We start from the raw sequence: 22,578 nt of genomic DNA, 5'->3' as shown, positions 1-22,578 counted from the left end.
AAACTATCACAAAACCATCACTATTGTACTCTGCAGTAAAGAAAAAAAGTGTTACCTGTCATTGCAGTGATCCACCCACTCAGAGAAACACCACAGATCTGCAGACATACTCATCAGCTCCGGCAACAGCAGATGAAACTGCCACAGCAGAACTCAGAAACAAATGTTAAAAATAACTTAGGCAAGGGTATCTCCAGGATCACAGTTTCAGGGCCCTTTTCTGTTGTGCTAGATCATCTCTTGCTTTGAGTATGATTGCACGAATTAAAACAAAATGACAGATAGAAAGACAGAAAGATATAAACAGCAAGAGAAGTAGACACTCCTGGCAAACTGCAGATTTACTGGCCCAAGCTCAGGACCACAAGTAACATAGCCTAGCAAAAACACAGACAATGGTGAAGCAAAGGTGAAGACATCCTGTTTTCAACAGAGATTCAGCACTATGCCAAGCTGTGTGGGGTCACACTTGCCACAAAAGATGAGTAACATTTCCTCAGAAAGGTCTGAATCCATAGCTGTAGTTTTGGTTATCATTATTTAATGGTTACAGCCTTGAACATTAAAGAAAATACTCTCTGGCATATTCTAAAGCCTTATTAGGCAATGAAGAAGTCAACAAAAGCAATGTAACCATTACTGTCAGGTCTAGCAAAGAAATGCTAGATTTTGCAGCTACCGCAATAGCTAGTGAGCAACTTCCCAAGCATGAAGTATGCTACAATGCTGAAAAGGCTTGCACTTGCCAGGGATCACACTGAGCAGCTTACCCTCCTAAAAAGGGAACTTGGGGAAAAGCTTGAAACCTTTTCTTCCCCATTGGCTTATGATGCTTTGGTCTTGTTAGTCATTTAGTAAGACAAGTAGCTTGTCCTGAAGTAGCCTGTTCAGTTCTGAATTCCCTGTGACTATCATCATTCCTGCAGATATATACAGACACACATTCTATCCTGTAGAGCACATCCCCTATTTTACATAAAGACAGCAATAACCTTTCACATGCAATTGTGCAATACAGCAAACTGACTCTCTATAAGCATAGACAGGTCCTGCATGCTACAACAGACCTCAGTGTAAAGCTACACCTTTAAGAAAACACGGTAGATTTTATCCTGAGAAGCACGTGCTCCAAAAGTAGCCACCAGCATCTGTGAGAACACAGAGCTAATGTGTGCAGTAAGGACATTATGACGGTCAAAGAGGGCAGAGTTTCAGTAGTTACTGTCAACAACACACACCCAGCGTTTGCAGCTCCTGTCCTTCTGAAATTCACAGCCATTGCCACAACCTACAAGAGCACAAAGCGACAGCTGAGTAACTCTGACTCTGTATGACCAAATTACGGAACCCTTCAATCTATCAAAAGGACCCACCAAAACTTCACGTGTAATCAAGTCTCCACCACCACCACCACCCTTAAGTTCTTTGATAAACCGACCAAGGAAAGTCTCTGGAAACCTGTATCATGTAAAGGTCACCTCCCACATTCCAAGCCATCCAGAGCAACATTTCTTAAGGATGAAGTGCTGAAGAGGGAGAACAACAAGATCTGACACTGGACCAAGAAATTGAGGAACAAGTGAAGGGTACATAGGAACAAGTACAACGATTATCCCAGAATCAGTTCAGATTTTATATTTTCAAAGAGAGACCCATGTGTAAAGAGGGAGAACAGGGAGGGGAAAGATATAATTCATTATTACAACCTAGGATACTGGAGTGGTGAGACTCATTGATTGAGGTTTATGAAGAGTTTAAGCGGAAATTACTGCAACTCTATTGCAACCCTCCTCTAACCTCCCACTCGCCACAGCCCCAGCTCCACAAGGCCAGATCTCACCACAGCACACGCATGCCTCTCAGCTCCACCCAAGGGCAGCCCTCCTGCCTCCTCGGTAAGGAGGCAGATCTTGTGCTTAGAAACTCAGCAGTATGCCCTGCTTTCAGCAGTTCAGCAGTATGCCCTGCCCTCTTGAGTGCACTTCATGTCAGCCTGCCCATGCTGAAGTGTTCATACACTTCCCAGTGCTGCTTCTCCAGAGAAGTATCAGGCAGGTCACACCACCTGCACCGCTGAAAGGTTTTCAAGGAAAAAAGCATTTCAAAACATTCACATTTTGGACAACTTTGAATAGTCAGCCTTTTAACAGGAAGCATTACTTAACCCTAACTACCTCAGAGCTGTCCCTCTGCTGTAAGCAGTCACTCAGTCACAGGTCACAGGATAAACTAGACTCACCTAGGCCAGCTTTGCCAGGCACTACCTGCAATAGGCTTCTCTGACACTGGAGCTGCTTAGAAAGCACACAGACCAAGCAATTTCAAGAAACCCACTCCTTTCCCCTTCACAACCCAATGACCCCGGCCCACAAAACATCTAAGGTACATCAATATGTTAATCAGTTTCATAACAATGTATTTGGGTTATAAAAATCCAAACATCACTCAACCTTTTATGAGAGTATTAAAGGGAAACTGTTTTCCTTTTTTTTCTTCAGTATAAGCTGAAGTAAATAACACTGCAAAATGTATAACACTGGTATAACTCTAAATTACGGCCAAAACTGAAAACAGCACATACTTTTTTGTTGATTGGGGTTTTTTCTTTGTCTGCTTTATATCTTAATTAAAACATGCCACGCTTCTCTATTTTATGGCCACATTTGTGTTTAGTCCGAAAACCACACAAATTCTACTGGTTCATAGTGCAATGGCCACCACCAATCATGTTGAAGGGATTTGGATAGGGAAAAAAGAGCTGTTTGAGAGCAAATCTTGCTGTTACGGCTACCCGCAAGCACACAGCTGCTGAAACCATCACACCAGAAGCGTACCACCAGAACAGCACACACCAACACTTCATCCTCCAGCACGAAGCAAAGCCGACTGTCTCAGCTCAAGACTCAGGCAAAGCTTACCTGAACTAAGCAAGCTAGTTTTGGACAATATTTCACACATTCCTCTTACCAACCAGCTGTGGGTGCTGTATCCTCTAGCTGATGGTAACATCTTCAAATGCCTCAGCAAACGGGAAAAGATGTCTGCTGGTAGGTTAGGCATGACATTATAGGAAAAAAATGCACCATTTCACTCTTTTAAAAATAACTGCAATTGTTTCAGAAAACACTAAGAAAACAGAAAAGAGCTATTGAATTACACAGATTTGTCTATTTAGCAAAAACGAGCAGTCTTGATGAGATGAACACGTGTTTTTTGCCAAAGTGAGCATAAACAAAACCGAATGCAGCAGTTCCTTTTACTCTGACATTCCTTACTTTCGAAGTACTTGACCTTACAGACATAAATCACGTCCACATTACTGACAAAAAAAACCTAGCAAGGATCTATTGAAAATACATGACTGCAGTGTATGCACTGATACAGGACAAACATGGGAGTAGCTAACCAGAACCACTGGTACAAAGACCCAGGCAGGATTCACAACATTGCAACAGTTTAATTACTCCCATTCCCTCTTCCTGCACAAGAAACGTCCCCTCACAAGTGAGCCGCAATGCCTCCAGCATTCATTACAGCCAAAAAACATCCTGCATATTCAAAGTTCTCAAAGAAGAAAAGTAAATGTGTAGTTTAATATGTAAGTAAGAGCCTAATCAAGCTGTTATATTTATTTATTGATTTTGGCTGAACAGAGAAGGGAGCCAAAAACTGATTACTTTATTATTTCACCAATAATCTTTACAAAGCGGAAGATGGAGAACCACCTTTCATTTTCTACTAAATACAAAACTATGACAGGTGAGGAATGGACAGAGATTCTTCCTCTCTCCTAACACAGCATTAAGACGGTACCCAATACCAATACTAATACCTGGCAACACGTTTATTCAAAACAAGGACTTGTCCATTCCTCCCTCAAAGCCACCAAACACGTTCACCCAAGAGGAAGCCGCTAAGGGTTGCCAAACACACAGAAATGACACAGCCCTAAAGAACACACTGATAGCAGCCGGAAGGGTGTTCTGGGCCGGGGACCTGTAAGCACCTAGTGCTGCCGACAGTCTTCCACAGACATCCTCCACCGACCACTGAGAGGTAGAGGAGACTGGGCTAAACTGTCCTTGCTTGATTTAGCCAGAAGAGCCTGTGTAATAACCAGTGGCTGTACCATTGCAAAGCAAGATCAAGAAGTTTGTTGACAGTAAGTCAGTTTCCATGCTTGCATGGGTCTAGTTCTTCATCAGACAAATGCCTAAAATCTTTGTAGCCTTTGCTGTCACAAGAGACTATCTTAATATCCACAGCAGTGATCCCAGTAAACAGATTTTGTCTATCCAGGGAACACCTAGAGCATTTCAGTACTGAACCATCCATCAGTTTCCACAAATTCACTAAAGCACAATACTTTGTTATGGAAGAGCATTTTCATGAGCAATTACACACAATGTTTACTGCGTCTTTCTAGAATTACCTGACATACATAGTCCACATAGGGCAAGGCTGAAGCAGCTCTGCAGATAAGGTCTTTATGCTACTTTTATTTCAAGTGTAACACACTGCATTGCATGTGCCCTCCACAAAAAGATTCAGAAAACTAAATACCATCATTAAACACCATCCAAATTTTTAAAACTGTTTACTTTGAAGAGACAGAAGAGTAGCATTCCTCCCAGTTTAAAAACATTGCCTGGCCTAAATCATCACACACCATTCCTTTCTTTTACTGATTCAGAGACAACAAATTCCATTGAAGTAATCAACAAAACTTTTGCAAAGTACCGTGTGTGTACATAATAAGGGGAGGTAAAGTTAATTTGTCAGTCTATGTCTAAAGAGAAAAAGGATTTCTTCCCCTAAACTAACAAGTTATTTGTTATAAAAGCTTTTCTAACAGTTAATGCAAATGAAAATCACATACTTTGTGATAAATACTTATGTTTCCAAACAGACACCATTGTATTAGTAAATTATTCAGCTTGAACAGAGGACCTACGCTGATATAAGCTGCAGTAGGAGGAAAAATCTAAACCTTGACGGAAGTAATGTTAAAAACATGAAGCGATATATCTTTTAGAGATATTTATGAACCTGGAACGCCAACAAGAACGCATTAAAACACTTCAAGTTTTGATAAAGTTTTTGCTCAGCGGGAAATTATGCATGGGGCGGTAATACTAAAAAGCAAAGCAAAAGAGAACCCAAGCAAATACAGTCCCATTCCCAAACCAAACCCTTCTTTCCCCAGTCCCGGAGTAAGGTCTGGAGTAAGAGCAAGAGCACTCTCGTGCTTCATGAAGCAGCAACTACTCCGATAAACAGGAAGAGCCAACACTACTCCTGGCTTTTAAAACACATTCAAAATACTTTACGTGGAAAATAAGCAACTCTACAATAACGTTTTTCCGCGACAAGAAGAGCTACTAGCTGCATCTTCCACCCAAGTGTTATGTAAATGAGTGGGCAGGAGGCAGCCGCGGGGTCTGTTAGGAGCCACTCAACCTACGGAGAAAAGAAGGAAAACGGGGGAGCGAGGTGGGGGATGTTTGAAACCCTCGGGGCTCACAGCACCGCGGCCGTGCGTTCCGTTCCCAACCTTGCACAACTTTCCGCCGAGGCAGTTCCGCTCGGCTCCCCGGGCGGGGACGGGACGGAGGGGTCCGAGCCCTCCGCCCGCCCGCCCGCCGCCTTTGTTCGCGGGGGCCGCCGCTCCCGGCACAAAGCGGGCGGCAAAACTCGCGGAGGAGACCTCGGCCCTGCCCGGGGGCCGTGGCGGAGCAGCGCCCCTTCCCCACCGCCCCGTCTCCGCGGCGGGCGGGAGCGGCGCGTGGACCGCGGGGCAGCAGACCGTGCGCGGCCGGCAACGTGAGCCGCATGGGAAACGGCGGCGGCCGGCGCCGCGCCCCCCGCCCCGGCCCCCCGCCCGCTCCGCCGGCAGCCCCGGGGCACCCAGCCCCTTCCCAAGGCGGCTCCTCCCGCTCGCACTCACTTTTCGGGACGGGCTCCGCTGGGCTCTCCCTCCGCTCGCGGCGCGCGCGCCTTCCCGCCGGCGGGGCGATGCAGGCGGCGAGGCGGAGCCCCTCTCCCCCGGCGGGAGGGGGTCCGCTGCCCCCCCCGCCCCGGGGCTGCCGCCGGGGGCCGGGTGACTTCAAAGGGGCAGGCGGGTCCAGCCCCCGCCCGCCCCGGGCGGGCTGCGGAGACTGGCGGCCCTCGAGGAATCCCCCCGGCTGCGGCTGTCCCGGCGGCGGATCAGGTGCGCCGCCGCGTCCTCTCACATGGAGCCACCGCCTCGCCGCCCCTCGGCGCCCCCCGGGCCGGTCCCCGCACCGCCGCCGGCCGGGAGGCGAGTGGCTCGGGCCGCGGCCCCCGCCCCGCTCTCCCTCTCATGCACTGCGGGCGCCGCCGGGCCCCGGCTCCAGCGGCGGGGGGGCCGTCAGGGCCCCAGCTGGGCGGCGCGGCGGGGCAGCCGGGCGGCGGGGCTCGGCGCCGCGGCCGCTCCGCTCTGCGGCATGTGGGGAGAGCGGCGGCGCGGGACGCTGGGCGGCGGGGCAGGGCCGGGCCGGGGACGCCGGGCGCGGTGAGGGGAGCGGCGGCAGCAGCGCCCCGGGATCCGCTCGCTTCCTGCGGCGCCGGGAGGGGGCGGGGAGGGCGGGCGGGAGAGGGAGCGAGCGCGGCGGCGGCGCGGGCGGATGACAGCGGTAACCCGGCAACGGGGCCCGCCCCGCCCCGGTACTGGCGCGGAGCGATGATGCCGAGGGCGGGCGAGGTGGAGCCGCGCAGGTCCCGCCGCGGCCGCGCGGTTCAGCCCGGGACAAGGGGGCGGCTCCGCGCCCGCCCCGCCCTTTCCCGCCATTGGAACGGCCGGTGCCGGGGGTATCCCGGCGCGCCCCCTCCGTGCCCGGCCGCCGTTCGGTTTGTCCGGGAGCCGACGGGCGGAAGTGCTGGTTACCCTCGGTGCTTCCAGAAACCGGAGCTCACGTGTCCCTAGCAGCACTTTGTCAGTCGGGCTCCGGGCGCCGCGAACCCCGTGACAGGAATAATGGTTACCGCGTCCCTGTTCTCCTAAGGCCAAACCAAGCGTTATTTACAGGAGCCTCTAACAGAATCACAGAATCATTTCGGTTGGCAAAAGACCCCTGAGTTCATGGAGTCCAACTTATGACTGAACACCATCATGGTCAACCAGACACTGAGTGCCACATCCAGTCATTTCTTAAATACCTCCAGGGGCCCCACCACCGGCCTGGGCAGCCCCTTCCAAACTACCCTTTCTGTGAAGAAATTCCTCCGAGTGTCCAACCTAAACGTCTCCTGGTGCAGCTCAAGACTGTCCTCTTGTCCTGTTGCTGGTTGCCTGGGAGAAGAGACTGACCCTCACCTGGCTACACCCTCCTTTCAGGCAGCTTTAGCTAGGTCACCCCGAGCCTTTTTTTCTCCAAGCTAAACACCCCCGGCTCCCTCAGCCGCTCATCACAGGACTTGTGCTCCAGTTTATTGCGGAGTTGTGGCCCTCACACGAGAGCTTCGCTAGACATCCTTTGGTTTGTGATGCTGAATGTGTGGTGCTGTTCAACAAACAACAAGGTAAAAACGGAATACTTAATTGTCGATCATTAAGTGTGTGGGATGACTGAATGCAGCACTCAGCCTGGTCGCTGAGAAAAGCTTAGGCCTCAGGAAAAAGGAAAAAAAAGCAGTATTTGACTGTGTTGCCATCATAAAACATATACAACAGGAACAAAATGAAGGTAGCTCATGTGCTTTAGGTCTGGCATTTCCTTCCTTTTCCAAAGATCATGAATGATCTTTGCCGTGTCAGGGTGTGCCCAGGCAGACACTGGCTGCTCTGCCCAGACCTCACGGCAGCATTGGGCCATGGCATGTCTGACTACACTAAAAGCCTTCCAATTGCCCACTAGCTTTTTCCTGTCTGCTATTCAGTTTTAATTCTGCATCTTACTTTCCATCATCTTCTGTTTGGTGTTTCTTCACCCTTTGCTGTTACCTTCTTTACCTGATTTTTCTTTTCCTGTGTATTAAAAACAGATGTTTGAGCTCACCTGAGTCTCCAAACCTCTCCCATGTCCCTGTTGGGACAATGCAACAGAGGAGCACTCTCACTCTTGAGAGCTGCAGGCATGTCCCTTCCTCACCAGCTGACCTTCCACACATCCATTCCTGGTTTATGCTTATTGTAGCAAATTGGCAAGTGGTGCTTTTGCAGACAGAAGCCTCCTTCACTAGTGAGCCATGTTTCCCCACAGAATATCACTCACCTTTTCCACAGAAGGACAAAGCAGCTCTGCAATAAGTATATAGGTAAATATATAATCGGGTAATTGAACTTTTTATTCCTGGAGCACACAGGAATTAAATCTGCGTGAGTAATATTTTCATTTTGGCAAGTATTTTCCCCACAAGTTTACAAAAACATTTGCATTTTTTGCCTTCTACAAAGGAAATAACAATGCTAAAACTTTTGTATCTGCAGTACGGATCTCTACCCCCTGAGCTAAGAGAACACAGGTCTCTCTCCTCAGACCCTATCCATGTCAAGGGGTTACTGGTTCTTATTTCTTGGATATATTGCTTATTCCACTGGCTTTCTCTTAATTGTTCTCTCTCTGCCAGTTGAATAATAAATTCACACATAGGTCAGGCAAAACTGGGACACTAATACTGAGTACCCGTTACTTGGGAGTGAAGGAAAAAGTTGGCTGTCTAATCAGTGTAGATCACTGACAATGGCAGATGCATCGCTCAAGAAACAGAAAATCACTACTCTGCCAGCACTGATGATAATACTCAGACTGGCTGAGGATTTAATGAAAATGTTACGATTATTTTATTAGTCACAGATTAAAATGGTTCAGCTCGTAGTCTTTAATGGAAATGTGGTCATGACTGACTATACTTCAAACAGTAGGGATAAAAATAGGAATTGTGCTGCAGATCAATGCATTGGCAGAACTAATCACACTGTCACATGCCAGACTTGAATGCCACCACACAGACAGTTTCAATAAAACTGATTTTAAAAATAACACACAGAACAATTTTAAGTGGAACTGTATTGTTTTCAACATACAATCCAGTGAGAATGTAAAAACCTTGCCAGAGGTTATTACTGTGCATGAAATTGTGACAGAGGAAGAGAAACACTGGGGCTTTTAAGCACACTGCCTTGAGGCTGAAGGGATACTTGCTGTCTGTCTGGATGCATTTTCTTCCCATGGTGTTTTTAATCTTGGTGGACTACCACCCATACCAGAGGTTGGTATTAAGCTTAATGGCAAGACCGCAATCTAGAAACTACCTTGGTAACTGAAAAGATTCCATGCTAAAAGGCATAGAAATTAGATGATTATTTGAAATTGAGAGCCAGGAGAGAGAGGGCACATGCATGAGTAACAAATCTGCTATAGAATTGTTATTATAGAGGAGAGCTGATCCAGTATTATACTATGTAATCTTTAGAACGCCATAAATAATCATGTGAAATAACCAAATGAAAGGAGCACATTCAAATACTAAACCACCATTTTAAAAATCTGCCTAATTTGCCCATGTTTCTGGTTTTATCAGGCACCTGGAATGAATTTTGTAAGCTGGTTTTATCAGGCATCTATGATAAATTTTGTGAACTGTTTGCAGATAAAGGGAAGAATAAAGGATTTCTTTGTGTGGGAAAATATGGACCCAAATTATGGTAATGCTGAAGGAGGTCTTCTGTACAAGGTTCAGTCCATTTTGACTAATGCAATTTAAGTTTAAATCCTTACTTTTTAGAAATTATTTTCCCCAATTGTTTACAGGTAGATATATCCTGATGGCTGGCAGTGCTGTGCATCTCACTGCCTGCAGGAATGAGAATGAAAACAAAGCTGCTGCGGGCAGATGCTTCAGCTCCTCTAACTTTCCCGTACCTGAGGCTGCATGAGTCAGGGTTTGGGGTGGGAGAGGCATGCATCCCAAGTAATGGGGTCATCAGTGGTGCACACATGTGTGGGTCCTAGACTGGGGAAGGTTTCTGAGGCAGAGTTGGTGCCTGAGAAACAGTCCCTTTAGCAGGACTCCTGTGAGGAGGGAGTTACACCAGACACAAAAGTCCTGGCTTGCAGCATAGTGCTTATCCATGTTTTGGTTTCCCCCTGCCAAACACAGACCAGAGGTGTGGGGAAGCTGTGCTGTTGTGCTGCTAGTGTAGGAGGAGGCAGGCAATGGAGCAGAGGACACCAGATCAGCTGCTGTCATAATCACAGCTTGTTCTGCTGGGTGAGAAAAAAATCTCAGGAGCAGACAAAAGGTAGCAAAAGGGGCGAGATAAGCATGTTACAAGGGAATAGAGCCACACATTTTGTTGTTAGTGAAATACAGATTGATTCATGTGGCTCAAACTTCACCCTTTGAGCTGCAGTGCGCAGGCTACACATGGGCTGTCAAAACCTTACTTAAAACTAAATCTACTAATTCAGACTGCCTGTTCCACTTCCTAAATGGTATGAAACATCCTCTCTATCTTCTTCATGTAAGGATATGGCATACTTGAGGTAAAGAAGCTAAGAGCTCCTTTTTTTGATAGGCAGTCTTCCGAGCAAAGACACGGTTAGTTCTACTTTAATTCCCTACAAATGAAACTGCTCTCCTGGCTGACCTTGGGAAGGTCATTTTAAATACCCTGTGTGATGGAACTGAGACCATTTCCTTCCCAGCAGACAGACATTTGATTTGTCTCTCTTTTCTTGCTGTTCTTTTCAAGAATGTTTTTAAAATCACTGGTAAGGCACAATTCACATTTCTCCTATAGCATTACTGAGTACTGTAAAGTTGTGTGCAAGGACATTGCACCAGACTTAGACAATAAAATCATGGTTGTAGATAGAACCTACTGCATTCAAACAAAATAGAGGAGATACAAAGGAAGTAATAACAAGAAAACAAAAATGAAAATCTTCTTTCATCTTAATTCCTCTAGGGAACAGGTCATTATGGACATACTGAGCTCAAGTGGAGTTATAATGTAAATATTCTCTTCGATAAAATGAACACATAAAGAAAAAAAGAGTTATACAAGATTTCATTTTCAAGAGGTGTAAAGGTCTAACACTTCCAGTTGCAGATAAAAAGCCTGGAAAAGAGAGAAAATTTCCAAGATAGATGAGGCAAATTTTCATAGATGCAGTCAAAGAACTGGACCCTATTTCCCAAGCCTCGTTCCCACTTGGGAGACAAAGGGAGTAAATTTGCTGCAACAAACATTGATGAAAGTTTAGCCAGACATAACTATAGCAGTTCCAGGATCTGACTGCAAGTAAAGATAAAGGACAATGCTGTGGCAGCATCGGCTCAGAGACCTGATAGCACTGATGATCTCATCAACAGGAAATTTCAGTCTCAAACCCTAGCTCTTGGTAACAACACCATCCTTTGCTATGGACATTTACATATAAGTTTCATAGCAATAATATCATATCAGAGAGGATTTGTGAATTCTGACCCTGACTCAGGAAAATGGCCTCACTTTTGATACTTACAGGCATGATACAATGCAAGATCTTTGGGCTTTTTCTTTCCTTATTCTATTGTTCCATTTCTGCTCATTCTGGTTTTGGCAGTGTAATGGTTTTGGTAGAAGTAACATATAAAAGGAGAGAAACAGCACAATCAGTGAGAAGATTGGCAAAAGACCATCTATACAAATATACTAGTTTCAGTGATAGAGTTAATTACCTTTGTATGTCTGGCTGTAGCTTAAAGCAAATATCACTAGAGTTAAAACAGTTCTGGCCTAAGTGTGCCTCATACTGATAGATTAATTTGCTTTTAATGCAAGAGTGCTGCTGATGTTTTTCTTTTTGCACTGAATGCAAAATTGGACTTTTAAAAGATACTTTTTAAAAGGCTTTAAGCAAAAACATGGGGTTTGGTGAAATGGTTGGAACTGAACTATCTTTTATCTGTTTCATCTATCCCATGCAACATTTCAGGCTCGGATCTCCAATCTTAGAAACCTTACAGGCAGGTATTTCAGTCCATTACTAACACCCATGATAGCACACTCATATGAAGCAATTTCTGAATGTTCTCCAAATCCACACCAAAGCACAAAGTTTGTCAGGTCCACGAAGGCTGTGATTACACCGGACTAAGCCAGCACAAGAACTAGAATTAATTGTACCCTGGCGAAGTCAGGGCAGACACAGCAAGGGTAATGCAGATCAGTGTATTGGCAAAACTAGAATGGGCAGCTTGCCTGAAAGCTTACTGCTCACAAGCTTTGTCAGTCTCTTGCTGCTATTGGACTTGAAATTCATTGTAATAGGAAGAGAGCTCAGATATCTAAGACTAGCTAATTGTCTCATAAAGGCAACACAGGGAAAAAATTCACACAGGAAAGCATGTAGTCTGTGCCTCTGGCAAGTACTAGTTTACAAAACATCAGCCTATTTATAGTATTTGTCTAAGTGTGTGCTTGAAGTTGAAAGTGTGAGCAACTTTCTTCTATAATCTATATTTAGCCATGGTAGCCTGACTGTCATGGTAAGCAAAGAAGGTTTGGTGGGAGCAAATCCTAATAAGGTATTCCCCGGTATTGAAAATAACTGAGTCACAGCTGCAATATTTAAACTATTTATGATTCCATTAAACAACAGTTCATAGGAAACCACTGTGGAAACCTGGTGGTAACATCACTGTTTTCTCTATGGATTGATCTTAGTGCTGAATATCCCCACACCGTAGCAGAGCCCCTTTTTTTTCCCAGAAGTTTCGTTAAATTCTTGTTCATGTCTTCAGGGGTAGTTCTACAAAATTTAAGAATCATTTCTTGACATAAATCTGAATACCTGTATTTCACATTTAATTCAAATACTATCTGGCACTGTCCTGCTCTCCAATACATTTTTTTCTTCAGCCATCTTTCTTTAGCCATCAGCAGCTACCCCTCCCCACCAATGGCTGCAGTTTGTAAAACAATCATTCAGGAAAACAGTTTCTACAAAAAGATTTGCACAAATATGAAAAAGACAGTCTTAGGGATAAAAAGACATTGGACTCCTGTATTCAGCTAAATCAGAGAATACTTACTAACTGTAACAGGTGACACTAAATTCTCATCAAGTAAAGTTTTGGAGCCATTCGTACTTTTGATTGTAATTATGTGTCTGTAGAAAGGGACACTGATGTTTTAGCCTGCTGCCACCTGGTCCCCCAAACTAATAATGTCAGTGTAATGGGGTTAAAGGAACTTTCCCAAAGCCTACCTGAGACAGAGAGCTCTCACTTTATCTGAACTACGCTATTAGTACTGCCCTGGAGTGGCAACACTATCTCATCAAATTGTAGGTTTTGAGTATTTTCTGATAATCCATTTCACAAACAAAAATACTGTCAAATTAATATAGGCCTAGAACCTTATTTCCTGTACTGTTCATGCTCTCCAGATAGTAACTTGTTTCCTGTGGTTTTTTCCTTCTGAGTTCATTCTTGTTTCTCCCATATCTAAGCAAATCAAACTCTCCCATGACTGCAGAAAATACAGTCAGTTTCTGTCATTGTGTTGCTCCTGAATAAACCAACTTTAACTACTTATATTTCAATAATAATATTTTAATTACACATATACATTTAGAAAGGGAGAAAAAGCATAAAAGCATCTTTCAAAGAACTTGGCTGTGTGCTAGAAAAATCAAGATGTAGCTGTTGTACAAAATTGTACAATAGAATCCATGAACTATACAAATTTGGCAAGCTGTATGAAAAAGGAATAATCTTCCTCTCTTCATGGTTTATTCCAAAATAATAGTTTTACCTAGCCAGTCATGTTGCTACCCTTTTGTATTTAGCTTCAGCTATAGCCTTAAAGGAAAATAGAAAGGTAGAAAGGTTTAACAGTTTATTCTAGGTCAGTGCTGTTTGGAATATTTTTTCAATATATTTGCAACAATTTAACAGAAAGTGATTAAATGTAATAAAAAAGAGTGGCTTCTGCGTGGCAGGGTTAAAGCCCAGTGCTACACTCTCTGGCTTCTTCTTTTACCTGAAAAATGCTTTTTCTCATCAGGTAAAACCGTATCACATTAAATCAAATAGCAACCAAATGCATCAGGAAATAGAAACATTAGGCACATAGGGAATACTAAACTTTGAAAGTATCTGCATCCAATAGCCCAACTTCATAGAAAGAATTCCCAAACTTTCTTTTCCAAGGCATAACCAACAGACTTTACCCAAGGAACCAAGCAGACAGCTGTGAGTTTGTTCTCCACAGCACAGCTTTGCTGTGGGCAGATGACACAAAATTTTCCAGAAGAGAGTAGTGTAGAGAGCTCATTAGGCTCCTAGGGATGACCCTGGTTCGAGGGAGAGGAAAAAAAATGATACCATGAATTTGTGTTGAATACTGTCTTTTTCCCCTGAAAAAGGAAACCCTGAAGAGAGAAGGTGTTACTGCCCTGACAATTGCTGTGAAGAGTGATCCCTTCAAATTATTATGTTCCATCTATCTCACATATACAAGTTAGCAGTGCAGGATAAAGCCTCTTTCCAAAAGGGAAAAACTAGAGATCTCCAAATATCAGTGGGAAAGAGAGTTTTGGGGGGAAAAAAAAAAAAAAAAAGAAGAGAGAGAGGGAGAGAGAGAGAGAGAGAGAGAGAAGAAAGGTCATTAGCACTTTCAGAGGTAATGGTTCTGTGAAGGCTATATTATGCAATGTAAAATGCTTTAAAAGATTTAATTAAAGAAACTAGACTAAAAGTAATTTCTTATCAGAAGTAAAACTTCTCAGGTGCCAGAGAGGGAATGCTGAAGGCAATTTCAGGATATTCAGAGACAGTCCAAATAAGTCTCCAAAAATGTAATGGATTCTTATATAGTTATATAGTATAGTCTTACTTACCCTGTTATTATAAATGCCTTTTTTTAAAATTTATTTTTGAAATGTGTTTATGGGAATCAAACTGTTAGTCTGAGTATCTTCAAATATGGATCTCATTAGCAAGGTGTTACCACGGCTCTCTTGACTAGGAGCTGGTATTCCTTTGGGTAATATTAACAGCTGCAATCAGAGACTGTTAACTATTACCCAGATTAAATAGCTTGTCATTCAGATTTATGTAATCCGAGGGGAGGAAATAAGGATGAATTCCCTTCTAGCATTCACAAGTCAAATATTTATTGTCGCTTGGTGAGTATAATGGGCTTGAACCACGTCATAAGCTTGAACAAAGGCAAGATAACATAATGTGTCTTCTGTAACTCTGCTCAGTTCAGGTTCTTCACTGTTTCTATTAAGCAAAGCAATGAGCCTGCACACGTTATTTTGCAGAATTACCCTTTAGCAGAAGCCCTACTAGAAAACAACAAAAATTCCTCAGCCAGAACATCTTCTGAATTGTCATCTTCACTGATGCTCAGAAGGCTATTGCCATACAATAAAACTTCGAAATCAGCAAGAAACTTCAAGAGCTTTGTTATTTGTAGGAAAAAAAGGCCTGGAGTTATAATACTTGATCAGTTGCATGAATATTAATAGTGCTGAGTGCCTTAACCTAGACAGTTCTCAAACTTTGCAAGTGCTGTTCGGTGGTGTGCTCATCAGGCCTCCTGGGAGCGTGCCTTAGTGACGCAGAACTGAAAACACTTGCTACGGCTCAGTAAAAACTCCTGCTGGTTCCTGACACTGCTTGCAGTGCCTCTGTGCACACTTTAGTAGTAGAATTTGCAGTGGACAGGAGAAGAAAAAACACAAACTCACACATATAAGGAAGAAAACAGCATACTAAGGCTCAGCAGACAGCATCACTGCTTTCCTGTGGGATCCCAGGCTGCAGCAGGAGCCTTTCCTTCATCCTCTCATTTGGTGTGTTAATGATGCTGTACTCAAAGCATGATGATCCCTAGTAACTGCTGCTAGACAGGCATGGCTTTCTGGATTCTTGTTAATGCTGATACCAATAAAAAATCCCATCATTTCACTATCTGATCAGCTAGGCTAGCCAATCTGAAAAGGCAAAATCAGTTTCAGGGGTTTGGCTTTTCACTCAAGGATAGAGGAGTAGTAAAAAATGCTTTGAAATCTCAGACTCTGTTAGGGACCTCTCTATAAAAAATCATGTCTATGTTAGTTTTGCCCCCTGACTTGGCAGCAGAAACACAGGCTGGGCTTTCCCCCATGCAATTGCAGAGGACAGGGCACTGCATGCTGCTGTTTTGAAGCATGCCAGCCCTGGGGGCCCCTCTCACCTCCTGCTGCACAGCCCTGACCCCACCCTGTGATAGCAGCTTTTTGTACAGCCTTAATAAAAAACAACCTTTTTGTACAGCCTTAATCAGAAACAACCCTTTCTTAGGAGGTTTATTTTGGAGCTTAGTCAGCTAACTCCTCCTATTTCTTCTTTGATGTGGTGATGCTGGGGGCTGGTGTGCTGAGCCCACCTGAGAACTAGTGACCAAGGAAGCAGGAATTTGTCAGACACAGCCCACAGTCGCACCTAGTGTGGGGCAGGTTGTGTTTCTTCTCCAAAAGCTTCATTTGGTTCTTTAAATGCTTGTTAAAGCAAACATAACACAGAGTTTCCTGAGCTGCTGGCAGAATTCACATTGACCTTACTAGGGCTAGGACTTTACCCATTTAAATAAAAAGGTAATCCAATATGTCATGCAGTGTCATCATCAACTTACCCATCCCACAGCTGCTGCAAAGTCTTCCAGGCTGGATATACTCTGATCTTCTCATGCTGCAAGAAGACCATACATTTCTTAACTTTTGCTTTCCCACAAGAAGGAAAATGTGAAACTCTTATCAGGCACTTGGATTTTAAGCACTTGATATTCAGGGCTGAGTCTCTGACTGGAGCAGGGGGGAGCTTGTGCCATGAAATGCAAGTCTGTTCCATGTCCTTTGGATCTGAGATTTAGTTTCACCTCTGCTTTTCTTTCAGTGTTCATATTCCGTACACATTTTTTTGTTATACCTCCAGGAAAGTCACTGATTATCTTCTGATAAATGCTGAATTACATGCTTACATCTGTGTTTGTGCTTATTTCAGGGATCTGTAGCTGTAGTTCCTAAAAGCTCAACTACATCAACAGAATTGCAGGTGCAGCTCTGATCCCTGAAGGTATTTACCAAGTCAGAGGGAGAGATTTATAACTCTGTCTTCAGTGGTGCTACACTGATTTACGTCAGCCAAGGAGCCTCTGTGTGCTTTTTGGAGTTATCTGCTTGACAACTTGTCCATCTTCTCACGTGATTCAGCTATTTTCTTTTCTTGGGCTCTAACCTTCTGCACATTAGTGGGTGTCATGGTAACTAAGGAGCAACCACACGTAGCAGGCTAGCAAAAAAACCAGAACTGCTGAAGGTTAAAAAGTAAGTGGAAGAAATATTTCAGTTATGTAAAAAAAGAAAACAAACTTCCCCCCATCCCCAAACATGAAAGACACTCCAAACTGAACTTTGTGTGTTTTTCTGGTAAAGTAACCCAGTGGCAATAAATGAATAGCACAGCTGGAACATCTAACAGCAACGTGATGGTTCAGTTAGGCATGTTGGCAGGCAGCAGGCTATGGATTCAAATTTGGGCAGTTCTCTTGCCTGCATAGGAAGGAGGCTGAAGAGAGTAAACTCTGGAAATGTTTGGGGGTTGTGTTTTGACAGGTGTCCATGGCCAGAGAAGTAAAGATGAAACTTGCCTTTGCACAGCTAGGAAGTGGATAAAATCTTTTTACAGCACTTGTTCCTAACAGAAAGTGCAGTGAGAGCTTGCTGTGGTGTGAGTTTGGGAAGAAGCTCTAGGGCGGGATATGCTATAATATGACCCACCAGGGGGCTGGGGTGGGGGCTGGTGATGGGGACTGCCTCAGCATAGAGGCTCATTGTGAGCTTTAGTGCAGTGAGGGATCACAAGTCTCAAAAACACTCATTCAAAAAAGCCCTGGCTCCCAGTTCAAATACTCTTAATTTACTGACTTCTAGATAGTCTAAAGATGAGTGGAAGTCAAGGAATGAGCCTGGCCTATAACTCGCAGGTCTTCGACTTTCACCAGTGCTGACATCCTCTGGCCATACCCATGTCTTTGAAAAACAGAGTTTTTCCAAGTGCAAAGAAGACAGTGCACAGGAGGTATCTTCATTACTGCAGGATCTTAGGGATGTTACAAACTCTTCTTACCATGTTTCAGCAAACAAATGTCTCTAGCCAGCAGCTGATGGTAGTTCAGAGTTCCTAGGTCATGGAGGGAAAGTGAGGTTTCTTCAGAAGAAGAATAACAAATGCATCCTGATCCTAGGTTACTTATTCCTTTTCATTCAAAATGGTTCTTATTTCTCCTTTGCATTTGTCTAACTCCATCTTTCATTCACTGTATATTTCAATATTGACTATAGATTCAGTATATAATGCTCTCAGTATATAATGCTCTATGGTGAAAATCTCCCTGTGTTGAGACATAAAATGCTACAATTTCAACTGGAATGTGTCACATGACAAGGCAATATCTGAAAAATAGAAGTATTTTTTCATATATAAACGTTCTTCACTAAGGCACATTCGTATTTGGATAATTGCAGGCTTTGTTTAAGGCATCTGTCTGGAAATATCTTCAAATGGCATCCAATCAAGGCACTCTAGAGCTCTAGGCACATTCAATGCTGAAAGAACATTTACAGGGGTGAGGAGCCTGAAGAGCTTCTTGCAGGTGCTGTAATCAGAAGCCCTTTTCTCTTTCTGTGTTAGTCACTTTCAGACTGAATGATTTGAAATCACTGTGTTGTTCTGGGTTTTTTCACAATAAAATTAGCAAGTGCTTTGCTTACTTTCTCGCAGTCAGTAGAAACTACATGCCTATATATAAAAGAAGCTATCATGATGTGTAGATGTCATCTAATTTTGGTGCCTTTTTATGGAATAAGAATTTATTGAGACAGCAGTTGGACCCTTTGGCTTTGACTTTTCCTCTCCCTCTTCTCCTGCCTGTTACATCAGGGTCTTTCTTGCACACTACCTCTTGGATGTGAACTCAGCCAGCCTTGTCTTCCTACCTAACCCCATCCCAGCATTTCCCTTGAGTTAACTGCCAACTGCAGTTCAACAGTACAGGTGGACACATTTGCCTCTATTTAAAGCACATTGGTTTAGGCATGATCTTGGGATTGAAAACGTGTAGATTTAACTGGAAAAGAGTGACAACCCTTTATCCTAAAATAATTAATGAATACAGGCCTAACCATGCTTGTGCAATCTATATATAAAAATACTCTTCTCCTGCATCTGCTTATAGAGATCCTGTGGCTCTTTTAAATGCTGCTGGTGATGCAAATTTGAAATGTTCTCTCTCAGCCGCTCTGCTCAGGCTAAATCCTGTCAGTAACTCACAGCAATGACAGATCAGGTGCTGAAGCTGTTGGGTTGGGTGAGAAGAGGTGTGCAGCCCTACTCTGGAACCTGTGTGACCACCCACCCTGGCTGCCCAGGAGGGAAGGGATGCAGCTGGAAAATCACCACACTGCAGCTATGAGAGGTGACCCTGCCTTGGGGAAGGGGGTGGTATAATGCCTCAATTGCCTTTGTCTCAGAAAAAAATGACAAATTGAATTCACAACTGGGTAGTGATTTCATTTCAGTATCCTTTGTACGGGTGTAGTGACAGAGCTTTAAGACGTATTTCTGCTTCTTCCCAGTTCAAACCTAGGAGGAGTAAAACCCAGCCCCAGTATAACCTGGCACTGACTCCATCCTGCTCTGAATTATCCCCTGCTGCCAGAAGAGACAGCCAAAGCTCCCTGCTGCAGCCCTGTGCCACTCCCTATGGATAATCTGGTTGCAGAGTGAGGTGAAAGGGGAAAAAAAACAGAGCAGCAAATTATGCCGGGAGGAAAGCTTTGTTATATTTATAAGACAGCTGGGTTAGGAGCCAGGGAGTGAGATGCTCATGTAGTAATGGAATAAATTCTATAAATGTAGTTTAGAATGGATGGGAGGATACAAACAATTAATTTGTTTTATTATTTTTAATTTCAGCTTTATAATGAAGTGTAAAATATTTTATATGCACAAATGCAAGAATATGCTGACTGAAAGTAAAAACAATCTACGTGAATTTTCATATTACCCTGAAAGAGGTTAGAGGTTTATTGCTGGAAAATCAGTAGGGGAAGTGATTTTTTTGAAGCAAAAGGAGGCAGTCCATGTCTCTCTAGGATCAAGGACTGTGTTAAGACAGCAGGCAGAGAAACATCAGGAAAATAAATAAGGCACAGAATTGCATGCAAGAAAACAGCAAACAAAACCATAAATTTGTAGTCCAAAGTAAGACAAGGGTAATGAGACTAGCAGCTACTGGGAATAAAATGCTTATGTGTGTGGATGAGGTCAGAACCCTAAAAAGGATTTCTAGAAGAGAGGAAGAAATCATCAGGCTTTTGTAGATGGAATTTTTAATGGACTGAGAGGAGGAAAAAACACATAGATACAGGGTAGGGCAAAGAGCTGAAGACTACAAAAATTACAAACTACTTTGAATCAGCTCTCCAATGTAATGTGGGAAAGACCCTAAATATAAAACTGGAGATATCTGACCAGTGTGTCTCCTGTTGGGACAAACTCCTCACTGCTCCATGCGTTTGTGAGGTTTAATGAATGGGGGCAGACAGAGATGGGATGCAGTGAGCTGGGCAGGGACTGTGCCAAGGCTTGCTTGTCAAGTCATATTTGCCACAGTGCTGCAGGGTTGGAGCTTGAGAGGGTCTGGGACTGACTGGGGTGTGGAGGCACTTGCCAAAGCCCCCTGGCCTGGTGAACGCTTGGACCAGCCTGCCTGGGCATGAGGAGGGGGCAAGGCAGCTGCTGCTGGGCTGGGGCACCCCTGCCTGGGGCACAGGGGCTGCATCAGGGAACAAATTGGCTCCAGAGCTGGCATAACTGAATTGTCAAGTGTCACTGGTTTTAAACAAGTTTTGGTTGATTTAGTTATTTTTGATTGGGTTTTTTGGCTTAGGTTTCCCAGAGCTGCACTAGTGTAGTTGACTTTCCCAGTTGATAGTTAATGACATGGAGATGGGAGGAAAATGAATCACCAAGGCTACAGGAAAATTTATTTTCAGGAGAACAATGCCATATATCAGCAAAATTTTTTGTTCTGTCACTTGGTAGATCATTGGCCATGAGGCACCATCTTGGGATCTTTGTAGACTGAGAGCAAAGGCTTGTCTACACCTGAGTTAGTAGAAGATAATAAAGGGCTTTGTGAGTCTTGTATGATAGTCATAGAAAGAGTCCTATAGAGATGAATGGTAGCTGGATTGAGGCCAAAGCCATCACATGCCTCTTTGTAGTAGTTGCATAAACAGAGGATGAGTAGATAATTTCCCGCTCTCTTCTGTTCTTGTCTAAGATCTGTCTTGTCATAGATAATTATAAATCAAAAATAATGAACTTCCCCTTTAATGCATTTGAAACTTTGGCATGAAGTGGTGTAAACAAGTTCTGAAGTCTAGTATATGGGAACATTAAACCTAATTATTAATAGATAGATAACTCTTAATCAAAAACTGAGGGAGGAGTTTGGGGCTGGTAGTATTTTATGCTAACATGTACATCCATAAATAGTAATAACTTGAGGATCCTGTGACTACCCTTGTGTTCACAGAATAGATGCACTCTGTGCATAAATAAATAAAAGAGAGAGGAGCTAGTTTAGTGTGCTGCCTGCCTGGACCTACGAGTCCTTCCCCAGACCTCAGCTCTTCCTGTGTTCTGGAATGCACAAGGATAATACTTCGATTCATGCCTCTTTCTGCTTTGTGCTTTCAGTTCAGTGATTTGGCTCAAGTGAGGTAACACAAGGATCTGGCCTTTTTAGACTATGGTCTTTTATGGGTGGACAAGTTCTGCTCCTATATTTTTGAGTTTTCCCACAAAGCTCTTCTCAACACTGAAAACTGGAAAGAATTATCTAAGGTTAAATTAAGTGTTAGCAGTACAGTTAACCTTAGTATTTTAATTTCAGCAAAGAGGCCTTTCATTGTTCATGTGTTTTCTAAAAATAAATCTCTTCTGTGAATCCGACTAATGCATGGCTGTACAAATCCTTGGTTTTCCTCTAGGGCTATAAACTCCTTATTATACATCTACCTAATTATTTCTCCTTCATTACCCCTTTTATCTGCATACTCCAGTGGTCACAGCTCCCCAGGCAGTGTAGCTCATTGCACCTATGTCATTGCTATTGGACCCCTGCAGCAATTGTACAATGCTGTTGTACCCCTGTAGCATTGTCATCCAAACCCTGGATGAGCCACCCTCAGAAGGATTTCCACTTTAGCATTCCATGAGTCCTATTTTCCCTCTGGATAAAGACAGACCTCTTTGATAGGTCTGACTGTATAGTGACTGAAAGAAACAAGGCTTCTTAAATAAACCTGCGCCTGGAAGTTGCTCTGTGGTTGCTTCTGCTTTAACTTCCTATACCAGCACCATACAGCCTAGTGGATAAGAAGTATTTATTTTCCCCAAAGAAAATGCTTGTATTTATTCCAGGCAGTAAAAGGTTTGTATGTTTCTGTTCTTTCTTAAACTGCCCCTATTTTGCTACAAAAATTCTTATTAGAAATTATTTAA

General features: G+C 43.7%; 1 protein-coding gene across 4 annotated transcripts in view; it reads right to left on the bottom strand.

Moving 5' to 3' along the window:
- FBXW7 (F-box and WD repeat domain containing 7) overlaps positions 1 to 6,080 on the bottom strand; it is a 176,732-nt gene extending 170,652 nt beyond the window's left edge. For 3 of the 4 annotated variants that reach the window (XM_066186142.1, XM_066186144.1, XM_066186143.1), the window contains exon 1: positions 5,948 to 6,017. The gene's annotated coding sequence lies outside the window, so the exon portion shown is untranslated. Of the gene's footprint in view, positions 1 to 5,947 lie in introns of all 4 variants that reach the window. The other variant, XM_066186141.1, reaches the window with a different exon arrangement.
- Between the last annotated feature and the right edge of the window lie 16,498 nt (positions 6,081 to 22,578).

This window comes from Chamaea fasciata, unplaced genomic scaffold (genome assembly GCF_029207755.1).
Source record: "Chamaea fasciata isolate MVZ Bird 193981 ecotype frontalis unplaced genomic scaffold, bChaFas1.0.hap1 SCAF_6, whole genome shotgun sequence".
Classification (NCBI taxonomy): domain Eukaryota; kingdom Metazoa; phylum Chordata; class Aves; order Passeriformes; family Sylviidae; genus Chamaea; species Chamaea fasciata.
The sequence above is the reverse complement of the archived record's forward strand: the minus strand, read 5'-3'. Positions and strand labels throughout refer to the sequence as shown.